Genomic DNA, 14,642 nt, shown 5'->3' on the forward strand with positions numbered 1-14,642 from the left:
TCTTAATAAGGCCTGACCTCAGAGAAAACTAGTTTACCAGAGGCTACCCTGCTAGGGTATTATCAGGGCTTAAATGACCTCAGGGAAAGAAAATACCAAACTCCAGTCCACTCTAGAATTCTACTTGGGAGAAGAGAAATACCCAACTCCAACCCACTCTAACCAACTCAAGAGGGGAGGAAAAAAAAAAACTGAGAAATGCTTGTGAAGTTCACAGTCCATCAGCACAGTCTCACTAAAATTCTGAAACCTAAACATTGGACTACGGAATGATTCTCTTCCCCTCACAACTCACCACCACATTATTAAAGGCCTATTTACAGTATTTCCTTTAACGTAGTATATTGTATCTAGCTATAAAGAAAATATGGCAAACCATAAAAAGAGGCAAAAAACAATTTGAAGAGCCAATGCAAGCATCAGAACCAGAAATGTCAAGAATGTTGGAATTACCAGTCTGGGAATTTAAAACTATGATGAGTATGCTAAAGACCCTAATGAGTTGATGGTATGCAAGAACAGATGAGCAATGTAAGCAAAGATGGACAGCCTAGGGATAAACCAAAAAAAAAAAAAAAAAAAGCTAGAGATCAGAAATTGTGACAGAAATGAAGAAAATCTTTCATGAGATGAAGAAAGAATCTCTGAGCGTGAGGATATCTCAATAGTAAACTCCAAAAGTGAAAATCAAAGAGAACAAAGACTGAAAAAAAAAAAAAAACCCAGAACAGAATATCAAAGGACTGTGGGACAACTACAAAAGCTTTAACATACAGGTAATGTGAATACCAGAAAGAGAAGAGAAAAAAAGAACAGAAGAAATATTTGAAACAATAACGACTGGAAAAATCCCCAAATTAATTTCAAACACTAAAGCACGGATTCAGGAAGTTCAGAGAATGGCAATCAGAAAAATTGCTCCCCGCCCCTCTAAAAGCAATGACTCATTAAGCATATCATTTTCAAATTACAGAAAAATCAAACATTAAAAAAAAACATTTTGAAGGAAGTCAGGGAAAAAAATTGCATTCTACTTCTCAAAAACCATGTGAGCAAGAAGAGAATGAAATGAAATCTTTAAAGTGCTGAGAGAATAAAACAACTGACATAGAATTCTGTATCCTGTGAGACTATCCTTCAAAAATGAAGGAGAAATAAAGATTTCTCAGACAATAACTTGAGACAATAACGTGAGAAAATTTGATGTAAGTAGACCTACCTTGCAAGAAATGTTAAAAGAATTTCATTAGAGAGATGGAAAATAATATAGGTCAGAAACCTATCTACATAAAGGGAGAGCATCAAAGGATTAAGTGAAGGTAAAATAAATTTTATTTTCCTTATTCTTTGCATTTTTTAAAATTTATTTATTTAAATTAGTTTCAAGTATACAGTATATTGGTTAGACATCTATATAGTTCATAAAACAATCCCCCAAATTGCTCCCTCTCTCCCCTGGCCCTCCACCTGGCCATCATATTAATGTTAATTGCATTCCCTCTGCCATGCTCTCCATCCCTGTGACCAACTATCAATTACTAATTTATACTTCTTTAACCCTTCACCCCATTTTCCCAGCTACAATTGTGAGTATGTTTTTGATTAGTTTGCTCTCTTTGTTCCTTAGATTCTGCATATAAGTGAAATTCATATGCTATTTATCTTTCTCTGTCTGACTTATTTCACTCAGCATAATAACCTCTAAGTCCATCCATATTGTTGCATATGGTAGGATTTCACTTTTTTAATGGTTGAGTAATATTCCATTGTATATATAAACCATAATTTCTTTATCCAATAGTCTGTTGATGGGCATTTAGGTTGCTTCTATTTCTTGGCTATTGTAAATTGTGCTGCCATGAATAGTGGAGTGCAAGGATCTTTATGAATTATTGTTTTGGTTTTCTCTGAATAAATACCCAGAAATGCAATTGCTGGGTCAAAAGGTATATCCATTTTTAATTTTTTGAGAAACCTCCAGGCTGTTTTCAATAGCGGCTGTACCAATTTGCAATCTCACCAACAATGTACGACGGTTCCCTTTTCTCCACATGCTCGCCAACACTTGTTTTTTGATTTATTGATGATAGCCTTTCTGACAGGTATGAGGTGATATCTCATTGTGGTTTTAATTTGCATTTCTCTGATGATTAGTGATGTTGAGCATCTTTTCGTATGTCTATTATCCATCTGTATTTCTTCTTTGAAGAAGTATCTGTTCAGGTTTTCTGCCCATTTTTTAATTGGATTGTTTGATTTTTTTTGTTATTGAGCTGTATAAGTTCTTTATATATTTTGGATATTAACCTCTTATCAGATGTAACATTAGCAAATATCTCCTCCCAGTCAGCTGTCTTTTTGTTTTGTTGATGGTTTCCTTTGCCATATAAAAACTTCTTAGTTTGATATATTCCCATTTATTTTTTCTTTTGTTTCCCTTGCCTGAGGAGATATATCTGAAAAGAAATTTCTCTTAGTAATACCAGAGAGTTTACTGCCTATGTTTTCTTCTAGAAGTTTTATGGTTTCAGTTCTTAATATTTAAGTCTTTAATCCATTTTGAGTCTGTTCTTATATATGGTGTAAGAAGGTGGTCCAGCTTTTTTTTGTTTTGCATGTATCTGTCCAACTTTCCCAACACTATTTATTGAAGAGATTGTCTTTACCCCATGGTCTATTCTTACCTCCTCTGTCATATATTAAGTGAGAGTATAGGCATGGATTTATTTCTGGGCTCCTTATTTTGTTCCATTGATCAATGTATATGTTTTTGTGCCAGTACCATGCTGTTTTGATTACCATAGCCCTGTAGTATAGTTTGATATCAGGTAGTGTGATACCTCCAACTTTGTTCTTCTTTCTCAAGACTGCTGTGGCAATTCGGAATCTTTTATGGTTCCATATAAATTTTAGGATTATTTGTTCTTGCTCTTTGAAAAATGCTGTTGTTATTTTGAAAGGGATTACAATGAATCTATAGATTGCTTTAGGTAGTATGGTCATTTTAATGATGTTGATTCTTCCTACCCATGAACACGGTATATACTTCCATTTATTTGTATCTTCTTCGATTTCTTTTTTCAATGACTTAATTTCTGAAAACAGGTCTTTTACATTCTTGGTTAATTTGATTCCCAGGTATTTTATAGTTTTTAATGCAATTGTAAATAGGATTGTTCTCTTAATTTCTCTTTCAGAAAGTTCATCATTGGTGTATAAAAATGTCACTGACTTCTCAATATTTATTTTGTAACCTGCTACTTTACTGAATTCGCTGATAAGTTCTAACACTTTTTGATGGAATCTTTAGGGTTCTCTATATATAGTATCATATTATTGGCAAATGAGAGTTTTACTTCCTCCTTTCCAATTTGGATGTCTTTTATTTCTTTTTTCTTGTCTTAATTCTGTAGCTAGGGTTTCCAATACAATGTTAAAGAGGAGTGTTGAAAGTGGCCTTCCTTGTCTTGTTCTTCATCTTAAGGAAAATGCTTTTAGGCTTTCCCCATTGGAGTATGATGTTAGCTGTAGGTTTGTCATATATGGCCTTCATTTTGTTGAGGTATGTTCCCTTTATTCCCACTTTGCTGAGAGTTTTTATTATAAATGGATGCTGGATTTTGTTAAACGCTTTTTCTACATCTATTGATATTATCATAAAGGTTTTTAATTTTTGATTTATTGATGTGGTGTATCACATCGATTGATTTGTGGATATTGTAGTAACCTTGCATCCCAGGAATAAAACCAACTTCATCATGGTGTATGATAATTTTAATGCATTGCTGAATTCGGTTTCCTAATATTTTGTTGAGGATTTTTGCATCAATGTTCATAAGAGGTATCGGCCTATAGTTTTTTGTCTAGTTTTGGAATCAAGGTAATGGCAGCCTCATAAAGGAAGTTAGGAAGCCTTCTCTCTTCTTGAATTTTTTGGAATAGTTTAAGAAGAGGTGACAATTCTTTGAAAGTTTGGTAAATTTTGCCTGTGAAGCCATCTGGTCCATGACTTTTGTTTTTTGGGGGGAGGTTTTTGATACCGATTCTACTTCATTGGTGGTAATCAGTTGGCTCAGATTTTCTGTTTCTTCTTGACTCGGTCTTGAGAGATTGTATTTTCCTAGGAATGTGTCCATTTCTCCCAGATTGTCCAATTTGTTAGCATATAATTGTTCATAGTATTTTCTTATGATCCCCTGTATTTCTGTGGAGTCCATGGTATTTCTCCTCTTTCATTTCTGATTTTATTTGAGTCCTCTTTTTTCCTTGATGAGTTTGTCAATTGTGTTTATCTTTTCAAAGAAGAAGCTCTTGATGTCATTAATATTTTGTACTGTTTTTCTAGACTCTATTTCATTTATTTCTACTCTGATCTTGATTATTTCTTTCCTTCTATTCACTTTGGGCTTTGTTTTCTGTTATTTTTCTAGTTCTTTTCCTTGTAAGTTTAGATTGTTTGAGATTTTTCTTGTTTCTTGAGGTAGGCCTGTATTGCTACGAATTTCCTTTTTAGACTGCTTTTGCTGTGTCCCATACATTTTGAGTCGTTGTGTTTTCATTTTCATTGGTCTCTAGGTATCTTTTGATTTCTTCCTTGATCTCATTAATAACCCATTCATTGTTTAGCAACATGTTATTTAGCCTCCATATGTTTGTGTATTTTCCAGTTTTTTTCCCCAGTAGATGATATCTAGTTTCATATCATTGTGATCAGAGAAGACAGTTGATATGATTTCAATCTTCTTAAATTTATTGAGACTTGATTCGTATCCTAACATGTGGCCTATCCTTGAAAATGTTCCACTGTATTTGAGAAGAATGTATATTTTGCTGCTTTGGGGTAAAATGTTCTGAAAATATCTATTAGATCCATCTGTTTTAGTGTGTCTTTTGGGCCCATTGTTTCCTAGTTGATTCTTTGCCTGGAAGATTTGTCCATTGGTGTCAATGGGGTTTTAAAGTCTCCTACTATGACTGTATTACTATTGATCTCTCCTTTTATGTCAGTCAATAATTGCTTTAGGTATTTAGGTGCTCCTATGTTGGGTGCATATGTTTACTAGGGTAATGGCCTCTTGATTTATCGATCTCTTTATCATTAAGTAATGCCCTTTTTTGTCTCTTATTATAACTTTTGTTTTAAAGTCTATTTCATCTGATATAAGTATTGCTACCCAACTTTTTTTTTCCATTCCCATTTGCGTGAAACATCTTTCCCCATCCCTTTATTTTCATTCTGTTAATGTTGTTTGATCTGAAGTGGATCTCTTGTAGACAGAATATGCATGGGTCTTGTTTTCTTATCCATTTGGGTACCCTATGTCTTTTGACTGGAGCATTTAATCCATTTACATTTAAAGTGATTACTAATAGATACATTGTTACTGCCATTTTATTATTCATATATGTTATTTCTATTTTCTTTTTTGCCCCTTCTCTTTTTATAGAAGATCCTTTAACATTTCTTGTAATGCTAGCTTGTTGGTGATGAATTCCTTAAGCTTTTTCCTGACTGGGAAGCTCTTTATCTCACCTACCATTTTAATCTAAAGCCTTTCCAGGTAGAGTATTCACAGTTGTAGATTATTGTTTTTCATAACTTTGAATATTTCTTGTCATTCCCTTCTGGCTTGCAAAGTTTCCACTGAAAAGTCAGCAGACATTCTTATGGTGGTATCCTTGCAACTAAGTCGCTGCCTTTCTCTTGCTGCTTTTAAGAGTCTCTCTTTGTATTTGACCTTTGGCATTTTATTACAATGTGTCTTGCGGGTCTGTTTGAATTCCTCTTGTTTGGGACTCTTTGTGCTTCCTGAACTTGTATGTCTAATTCTTTTGCCAGGTTAGGGAAGTTTTCTGTCATTATTTCTTCAAATAGATTCTCAATCCCTTGCTCTCTCTCTTCCTCTTCAGGTACTCCTATGATCCAGATATTTTTATACTTCATGTTGTCCCAGAGGTCTCTTAAACCATTCTCATTTTTTAATTACTTTTTCTTTTTGTTGTTCTGATTGAGTGGATTTATTTTTCTTATTCTTAATTAACCTAACAATTTGTTCAAAATAAGAACAGCAATAATGTATTCAATTACGTGTGCTTATATATATTTTTTATGTATATATTTATAGGCTTATGTATGCTTATATTTAAGTGAAGTGAATGACAGCAATGATACAAAGAATAAGAGGAAGGAATAGAATTATTTTGTTATTTTATGATACTCACACTAATTGCGAACTGGTATAATTATATGAAAGTGGAGTTGGATTAGCTGTGAATGCATATGGCAAACTCTAGGGCAACCACTAATAAAAGTAAAAAGAGAGAAGTATAACTGATATACTGTAAAAAAAGAAAACTGAATCATACAACATGCTCAATTAAAACCACAAAAGGCACAAAAAGGGTGAAGAGAAAAATAGGAACAAAAAACAAGAGCAACAAAAAAAGAGTAACAAATAATAATTCAACTAAATAATAATCACTTTGAATGTTAATGATTTAAATGCATCAGTTAATAGATAGAGATTGTCAGAGTGGATCAAAAATAAGACCCAACTGTATGTTGTCTACAAGAAACCCACTTTAAATATAAAGACACATACAGAATAAAAGTAAATGAATGAAGATAAATATACCATGCTAACACTAATCAAAAGAAAGCAGGAGTAGCTATATTAATTTCAAGAAGGATATTACATAATAACGGGACCCAAGAAGATATAATGATTTTTTTTTTTTCAGTCAAGGCAACTCTTGGTTGACCTCACAGTTTGCAAGGACCTCATCAGATGACAATCCTTTATTTTTTTTATTTTGATGCCTACAGCACCCAGTCTTCCTAGGTGGTCTCCCATCCAAATATTAACCAGGCCCGACCCTGCTTAGCTTCCAAGATCAGATGGGATTGAGCTTGTTCAGGGTAGCATGGCCATCGACCATAATAATTTTTAACATGTATGCACCTAACAATGGAGCATCAAACCACATGAGCCAAAAACCCAATAGAACTACAAGGAGAAACAGAAATCCAATATCATAGTTGGAGACTTCAATACTCCTCTGTCAGAAATGAACAGATCCAGTAGGCAGAAAATCAGTAAGGACATATTTGAACTCAATAACATCATCAATTTTAATTGGATATAACTAACATCTATAGATTACTTCATACGACAACAGCAGAATACACATTCTTCTCAAGCACATGTGGAATATTTATCAAGACAGACCACATCTGGGGTATAAAATATACCATAACAAATTTAAAAAGAAAGAAAAAAAAAAAAACAGAAATCACAGTGTCTGCTCTGAGACCACAAGGGAATTAAATTAGAAATCAATAACAGAAAGATACCTGGAAAAATATCCAAATATGAGAAGATTAAACAGATCAAAGAGATGGTTAAACTGCTCTGTAGTGATGACTAAAACTTTGGGAGTGGAAATCAGCAGAAAGCAGAGGAAAGAGGAAAGTGCATGTAGGTTCTGAGGAGATTGAAGTGTGCAGAAAAAGGAGCCAGTAAGACATGACTAGTGGAGGCATAGACAATGGATTTCTAAAAATCAGGATGTCTTAATTTCCATTTTGAGTTGTTTGCTGTGTTCTGCTCTCTTGAACCTTTGGTAAAATGCCACTATATACACAGCTCTGTAGAGACAGTATTTTAAAGAACAAAGGAACAGGATCAGTTTCAAGACAGCAGAAAATGGACACACATAGGAATAGCAAAGTGACTCAAAAACTAATTTAGGGCCAAATCACAGTCACAGAGCGAGCAGGCTCCCCTTCTTGGACTCAGAGAAACTAGTGTTTGGAGCTCCAGATCTGGTAATAGAATTTAGAAAATGTTACAATTAAGAGAATATACTCTGTCAATTTAGAAAAAAAAAATGTTTTGAGATTAAGAGGGTGAAAGAAAATGTAAAATCATCATAAAAGAACTTCAAGGTGTGAGACATGAGGATAGATGCAGGACTACCACTTTGGGAGCGGGGAAAGTAAATACAAATAGTCGGGAAGAACAATCTAATGTTTTTCATTCACTGTTTACAAGGATCAAAAGGTTTGACAACAAAAGTAATGTATAGATTGTTAATATGAAGCTGGTTAAATAAGTTATGGTATACTCCTAAAATGGAATATTATACAGCTATAAAAAGTAACAAAGAAGTTCCTTATGTATTGAAAGGTATTGATCTCCAAGATATATTATTGGGTGAGAGTAGCAAAATACAGACCAATGTAAGACGTGTACATTAAGTTTGAGTGAAAAAAAGGAGAGGGGCAGCTGAAGGGAAAAATATTTGTTGTATATGTTTAGAATCTCTCCAAAAAGATAGCTGAGAAACAATAACATTGGTTGCCTGAGAGCATGAGAAGCTAGGAGAAAAGAGGACTTCTCAAGGGCAAGTTTTTTTTTTTCTAAATCCTTTAAAATTTTGAAGCACATGACTATATTAGTTATTCAAAATGCAAATGCTCAAAACAGACATTAATATCCAAAGATGCTCTAAGCAGATGAGAACTCTACAGCTTGTACAGCCTTTGGCTTACTCCCATCTCCTTTTTAGAGATTCCCTCTACAGTGCTTGGCATCCTCTGCCGCCCCACCTCTGGAACTCTCTGTTGTTGACTATGCCCTGTCCAATGTCACCAAATCACCTGACTCCTCACATCTCCAAACTACTACTGCCACCTCCACTCAGCCTTTCTGCCCCCTAGATGTGTATATTTCCCAAAGCTCAAACCTTGTCCTCTGTTCTTTTCTCATCCTGGAGGTTGTGGAGAGCCTTCATTATTAAGGTTTCTGTTACCACTTCTATGCTAAAAGCTCTAACATCTTGAGCTGTGAACCATCCTCTCCTCTAAGCTCAAATTCTCAAGAAGAAATGTAAACTGGACATTTCCACCTGGCAGTCTCACCCTGACCTGGGTGGCCAGTTATCTGCCCTACCTAACTGGCGGTGCGCTGAGCAGGAAGCAAAGACCAGTGGCTCCCTGAATTCTATCAGGCACCCAGCTTGAAATGTTTGAAATCCTGGGAGTCATTCATGCATTTGACAAACATCCTCTGAAATCAAAGGCCTGACTGTGACTAGTGATCCTTGTCCATCCTTTTCCTCGCAAATTTTCCTTAAAAATTTGTCATGATTTCCTTCTTCTACATATTCACTGACCAACCCAAGGTATGGCTTCCATTATAAGATTATTAAACAGTTTCTGAATTATCCTAATATTTAGTCAACTGATATTTAGTGAGGACAAACTATGTGTGAGGGGATATTAAGATAAACAAGGCACACAGCTATACTCAAAGTCAGAGAATGGAAGGTAACAAACAAGAGATAAAGTCTTCAAAGAGAAAACTTTTCATAAAGCAGAAATGACATTTGAATAGTATGGATAGGATTAGCTGATTATGGACAAGAAAAAGGGCACTTATGGAGTCAGAAACATCAGGGCTGGAATCCCATTCCGTTCCTAATACCTGTGACTTAGAGCAATTTATTTAACCCTCATTTTTCTAATCTACAAAGAGAGGTAATAATAGCATATTGTTTATAGGTGTTTTGTTAATATTAAATGGATGTACATCATGCGGTACTGTGTAGCAGATAAACTATGTTATATCATGAAAACATAGTTCAGAATGGAAAAAATAAATATAACAAGATATAAACTGTAACACAATACAATTATTTAAATTAAAGTACATCACACCGTGATTGTTAGGGGTTAGAGAACAGGGAGGCTGTGACAGCAAAGAAGCAACAGAAGGGAATGTTTTGGAAGATCTGAATTCTGATTATGGTAATGGGTACACAAATCCATGCGTATATTTTAACTCGCACAATTGTACACCAAAAAAGGTGAATTTTACTGTATGTAAATGTATTTATAAGAAAAAGGTATTTGTAAAAAAACAATAACATATATTTTCATGACTACATGCAAACAAAAAGGTAAACATTTTCTATATTAGAACAGCTGTTTTTTGGGAGGGTGAGAATAAGGGCAGAGACAAAAAAGGAAGAAAAAAATAAATAGAAGAGAGGAACTTTGTACAAATCAATAAAGAAAAGGTGTCATGTCCTAGGGCTAAGAAGTACCCTGTGTGTCTGAGGTCTCCTCCTCTACCCTAAAAAATGGAAAGAGAATGACCTGGAGGAGATAAGTAAAATAAAGGAGATTAAGTACAAAATTAAGGAAGTAAGGAAGTGATGAGCAGGCAGAAAGTTAAATAACAGATCTGAAAAGTATTATGATTTCACTAGTTCAGTAAGTTCCGTGAGTACAGATACCACATCTATATACATGTATCTGTAACTACACACGCACACACGCACACACACATATGGAGAGAGAGACAGACAGACAGACAGACGGATTTTACCATTATAGCCATAAAGCCAAGTCTAGAGTCTGGCACAATGCGTTGTAACAAAAATTTTGGTGACTGATTAAACCAAGGAAATAACAGGATTTACAGCATGGAATATAAGAAAGGAATGAGGGGGACATTAGGCTTCTAGGCCAGGTAAATAGAGGACAGTGGTCTCCTTCTATGAGAGGACCCCATGAAGAGAAGCATATTTGGGGCAGGCGAAAAAGAGCAACTCCATTCTAGGTTGAGCTGTCTGTGGAACCTCTAAGTGAAGATGAGCAATCCAGGCTTCTGGATGTATGGATCTGGAATTAAGAAGGCCTGGTTTAACAGATCCATTTGGGACATTCCTAAACATACAACTGACAAATAAAAGCTGTGAGGTCAGCTGAGTTCCCTAGGACAGTGAGTAGAGCAAGAAGTAGCCTAGGAAACACAAACTTTTAAGGAGCAGAGAGAAGAGGAGTCTAAGAAAGAGTCTGAGAAAAGGTAACCAGAGAGACAGGCAGAAACCCTGGGGTGTCATGGAGACATTTAAAGAACATGGGCAGTGTGTCAAATGCTTCAAGGAAAAGGTTTCCACCCAATTTGGCAATATGAAGACCACTAGTGACCTTTACCTGAGAAGTTTTAGTGGAACAATGAGAAGCAAGTCAGATCGTAGTGGGATCAGATATAAAAGAGAAGTGAGAACATGGTCACAGACATGGAAAGATGAATGTTTAAGGTAAAAGAGAAGGGGGAATAGTTAGAAGGGGATCCAACGTCTGGGAATGTTTTTAAAAGGTTGAGATGAAAAAGCCATCAAAGAAAGAAGGTTGAAATTATAGGACAGAAGAGGTAATTGATGACTGGCGGAACTGTTACCGGGCCAGGCTGTGTAAGCAAAGTTTCTATTCTTTCTTCAGAACTTATAAGACATGAGTATTTGGGTGAGTAATAGGGGCCTTCAGATAAAAAGTCAGAGCCACCAAAAAGTGGTTGAAAGAAGTCAGCTCCATGAAGAGAAGGCTAGGGGGATAAGGTAATAGGAAGACTTACTTTTGATTGTTTACCATTTTGCACTTTTTAAGTTTTGTTCTAGGTATGTGTATTTGCATTATTACAAAAATAAATTTTAAAAAATTATTTAACATCAATTTCATTATGGGCCAAAGCCAGACTGAGGAAGGTTAAGAATGACTTGCGGTATTGAAAAGTTAGGTTCCAGTCAAGACAGTGGGCAATGTAAAAGCAAGTTCATCTCTTTTAATGATGAACAAACAACTTGGAGAATCACCTGAAGTCTGGCTGATCATAACATGTACATCTGAGGATATAAAGAAAAAGCCACATCGAATCTGGTAGGAGAGGCAAAGACATGAAGGAGGCTGGTTCCACACCTGTGCATGGTGTTTGAGCAGCGAGGAGAGTGTAACTGTGGAGGCTCCCTTGAAGGAACGAGAGGCCTTGGCCCCACACAAGGGCTCCCCAGCCCAGAAAGAGGAGTTCCCACAAAATATGACTATGAAAATCAAGGAGGACTCTGGCCATCTAGTGAGATGGAAAAAAACTGAAAACCCAGATGTCTCATTAAAGGGACTGTGTACAGACTCACTCACTTGTAGACACTCACCCTGGGCTCTGGCAGAGGGTCAGCAGCCTGGGAGGCACAAGAGACACACAAGAAAATGCTGAGTCATGAGGCACCGGGGCAAGGACTGGAGGGACAGCTGCTGTTGCCCCTCTGTTGGGAACCCCTCCAGGCAGTCTATAGGTGGGTGTCACATTGCTTGTGTTGAACTCTCCTCCCCATCCCACAGGCAATTATGAAGCTGCACTAGCTGAGTGAGATCAGCTCACTCCACTCTGTGTCTCACTGGGGCCCTGACCCACCCAGCCCACAAGTTGACCACAGCAGCCTGTTTCTGGGCAGCTAGCCCCAACCCACAGCTTCCCTGGGCAACATATTTATTGGTAGGCAGCAGCCCTTGGCTCACATGGCCCACACAGCAGACTACACATTTCGGGGGATACTTCTGGTGGCGAGCCACTGGTGCCAACCCAAGCTGCAATATCTTTTAGACAGATCACAAGGGTCTGAAGGCCTAAAGAGGACAGCAGTTTTCTTTGCTGTGATCTGAGACTTTTATGGAAAGGCACAGATTCAGCACTGGCATGAACCCTGACTCTGCATTGGCTGGGTGAAATTTGTTCACTTCACCCCAGTGACTCCCTAGGTCTCTTCCCCCACCCCAATTCACATACCACTCAAAGACTTTTAAAGCTGTGGAGTTATACAGGCAGCTGGCAGGCAGGCCCAGGCCTTGAGATGCACTGGTCCATTTACTAAGCCATCCCAGGCCCAGTACTGGGGGTAACTGACCTCGGCTTACACTGTGGTTTCTCCCACTTGCCTCCAGATTAAGCGTAGGCAGCAACCATCTGTGGATTGCTTTGTAGCTCCTACCAGAAAGCCATAAGCAATCAAAGGCAGCGCCTGGACTTGGTCTACATGGGAGCCCCTCCCAAGGGGCCACTGAACCAACACATCCAAAGTCAGGCATCAGACCACAACAGAGCACCATACCCTGTGGGAGTGGCCAATCTCCACAGCCAGTCAGCCTGAGAGTTAATCCCATCCACTGATGTGCTAACAGCAATCAAGGCTTAGCTACAACAAGGGAACACACAACCACTCAAGGACCAGGTCCAGAGCCCCCGGCACAGGTGATCAAGGAGACTGCACCACTGGGCCACACAGGACATCTAGTACATAAAGCAGCTCTACTAAGACCAGAAGACATAGCAACCTTACCTAATACATAGAAACAAACACAAGAAAGTAACCAAAATGGGAATACGAAAAGCATTTCCAAGTCAAAGAACAGAACAAAGCTCCAGGAAAAGAACTAAACAAAATGGAGACAAGCAAGGCTGGGAGGCATAACAAATCTTCCTAATATACAGAAACGAACTCAGAGAGGCAACTAAAATGAGAAAATAAAGAAACATACTACAAATGAAACAACAGCAGAAAACTCCAGGAAAAAAAAAAGAAAAAAACATATGAAATGGAGGCACGCAACCTACCAAAGGCAGAGTTCAAAACAATGGTTATAAGGATGCTCAATGAACTCAGTGAAAGAATAGATGATCTCAGTGAGGACTTCAACAAAAAGACAATAAGTATAAAAACAGGCACAGAAACCTAAAGAAGAACCAGTCAGAATATAAGAATACAATAACCAAAATGAAGACTACACTGGAAAAAATCAACAGCAGATTAGATGAAGCAGAGGACCAAATCAGAGGGAAGGTTGGAAGACAAGGCAGCAGAAAACACCCAAACAGAATAGCAAAAAGAAAAAAGAATTTAAAAAATGAGGAATGTTTAAGAGACATCTTGGACAACATCAAACATACCAACATCCACATAATAGGGTACCAGAAGAAGAAAAGAGGGAGGAAGGGATTGAGAACCTATTTGAAAAAATAATGACAGAAAACTTCCCTAACCTGGCAAAGGAAACAGACATACACATCCAGGAAGAGCAAAGAGTCCCAAACAAGAGGAACCCAAACAGATCCACACCAAGACCCATCATGATTAAAATGCCAAAGGCTGGAGACATAAAGAAAATCCTAAAAGCAACAAGAGAAAGGCAGCCAGTTACAAGTGTAACTCCCATAAGAATGTGAGCTGACTTTTCAACAGAAACTTTGATGGCCAAAATAAATTGGCATGAAATATTCAAAGTGATAAAAAACTTGAACCTATAAGCAAGACTACTCTACCCAGCAAGGCTATCAATTAAAATTAAAGGTGAGATAAAGAGCTTCCGAGGCAGGAAAAAGCTTAAGAAATTTATTACCAACAAACTAGAATTAAAAGAAATGTTAAAGGGAATTCTATAAAAAGAATGGGGGAAAAACACCTCTTAATACCAATAATAAAATGAAATAACTATGTACCTATCAATAATCACTTTAAATGTAAATGGAATAAATGCTCCAATCTAAAGACATACGTTAGCTGAATGGATAAGAAAACAAGGCCCATACGTATACTGTCTACAAGACCTGCCTCAAATCAAATGACATACACGGACTAAAAGTAAAATGATGGAAAAAGATATTTCATGCAAAAGAAAATTTAAAAAAAAAAAAAAACCTGGGGTAGCAATACTTATATCAGACCAAATAGACTTTAAAACAAAGGCTATAACAAGAGACAAAGAAGGACCCAGTAACTCTACTTCTGGATATTTATTCAAA

General features: G+C 36.8%; 1 protein-coding gene and 1 pseudogene across 4 annotated transcripts in view; both read right to left on the reverse strand.

Moving 5' to 3' along the window:
• Positions 1 to 14,642, reverse strand: part of BLVRA (biliverdin reductase A) — an 84,899-nt gene that overhangs the window by 50,414 nt on the left and 19,843 nt on the right. The window lies entirely within an intron of this gene.
• LOC111734426 lies at positions 6,818 to 6,936 on the reverse strand (annotated as a pseudogene).

This window comes from Pteropus vampyrus, unplaced genomic scaffold (genome assembly GCF_000151845.1).
Source record: "Pteropus vampyrus isolate Shadow unplaced genomic scaffold, Pvam_2.0 Scaffold1206, whole genome shotgun sequence".
Classification (NCBI taxonomy): domain Eukaryota; kingdom Metazoa; phylum Chordata; class Mammalia; order Chiroptera; family Pteropodidae; genus Pteropus; species Pteropus vampyrus.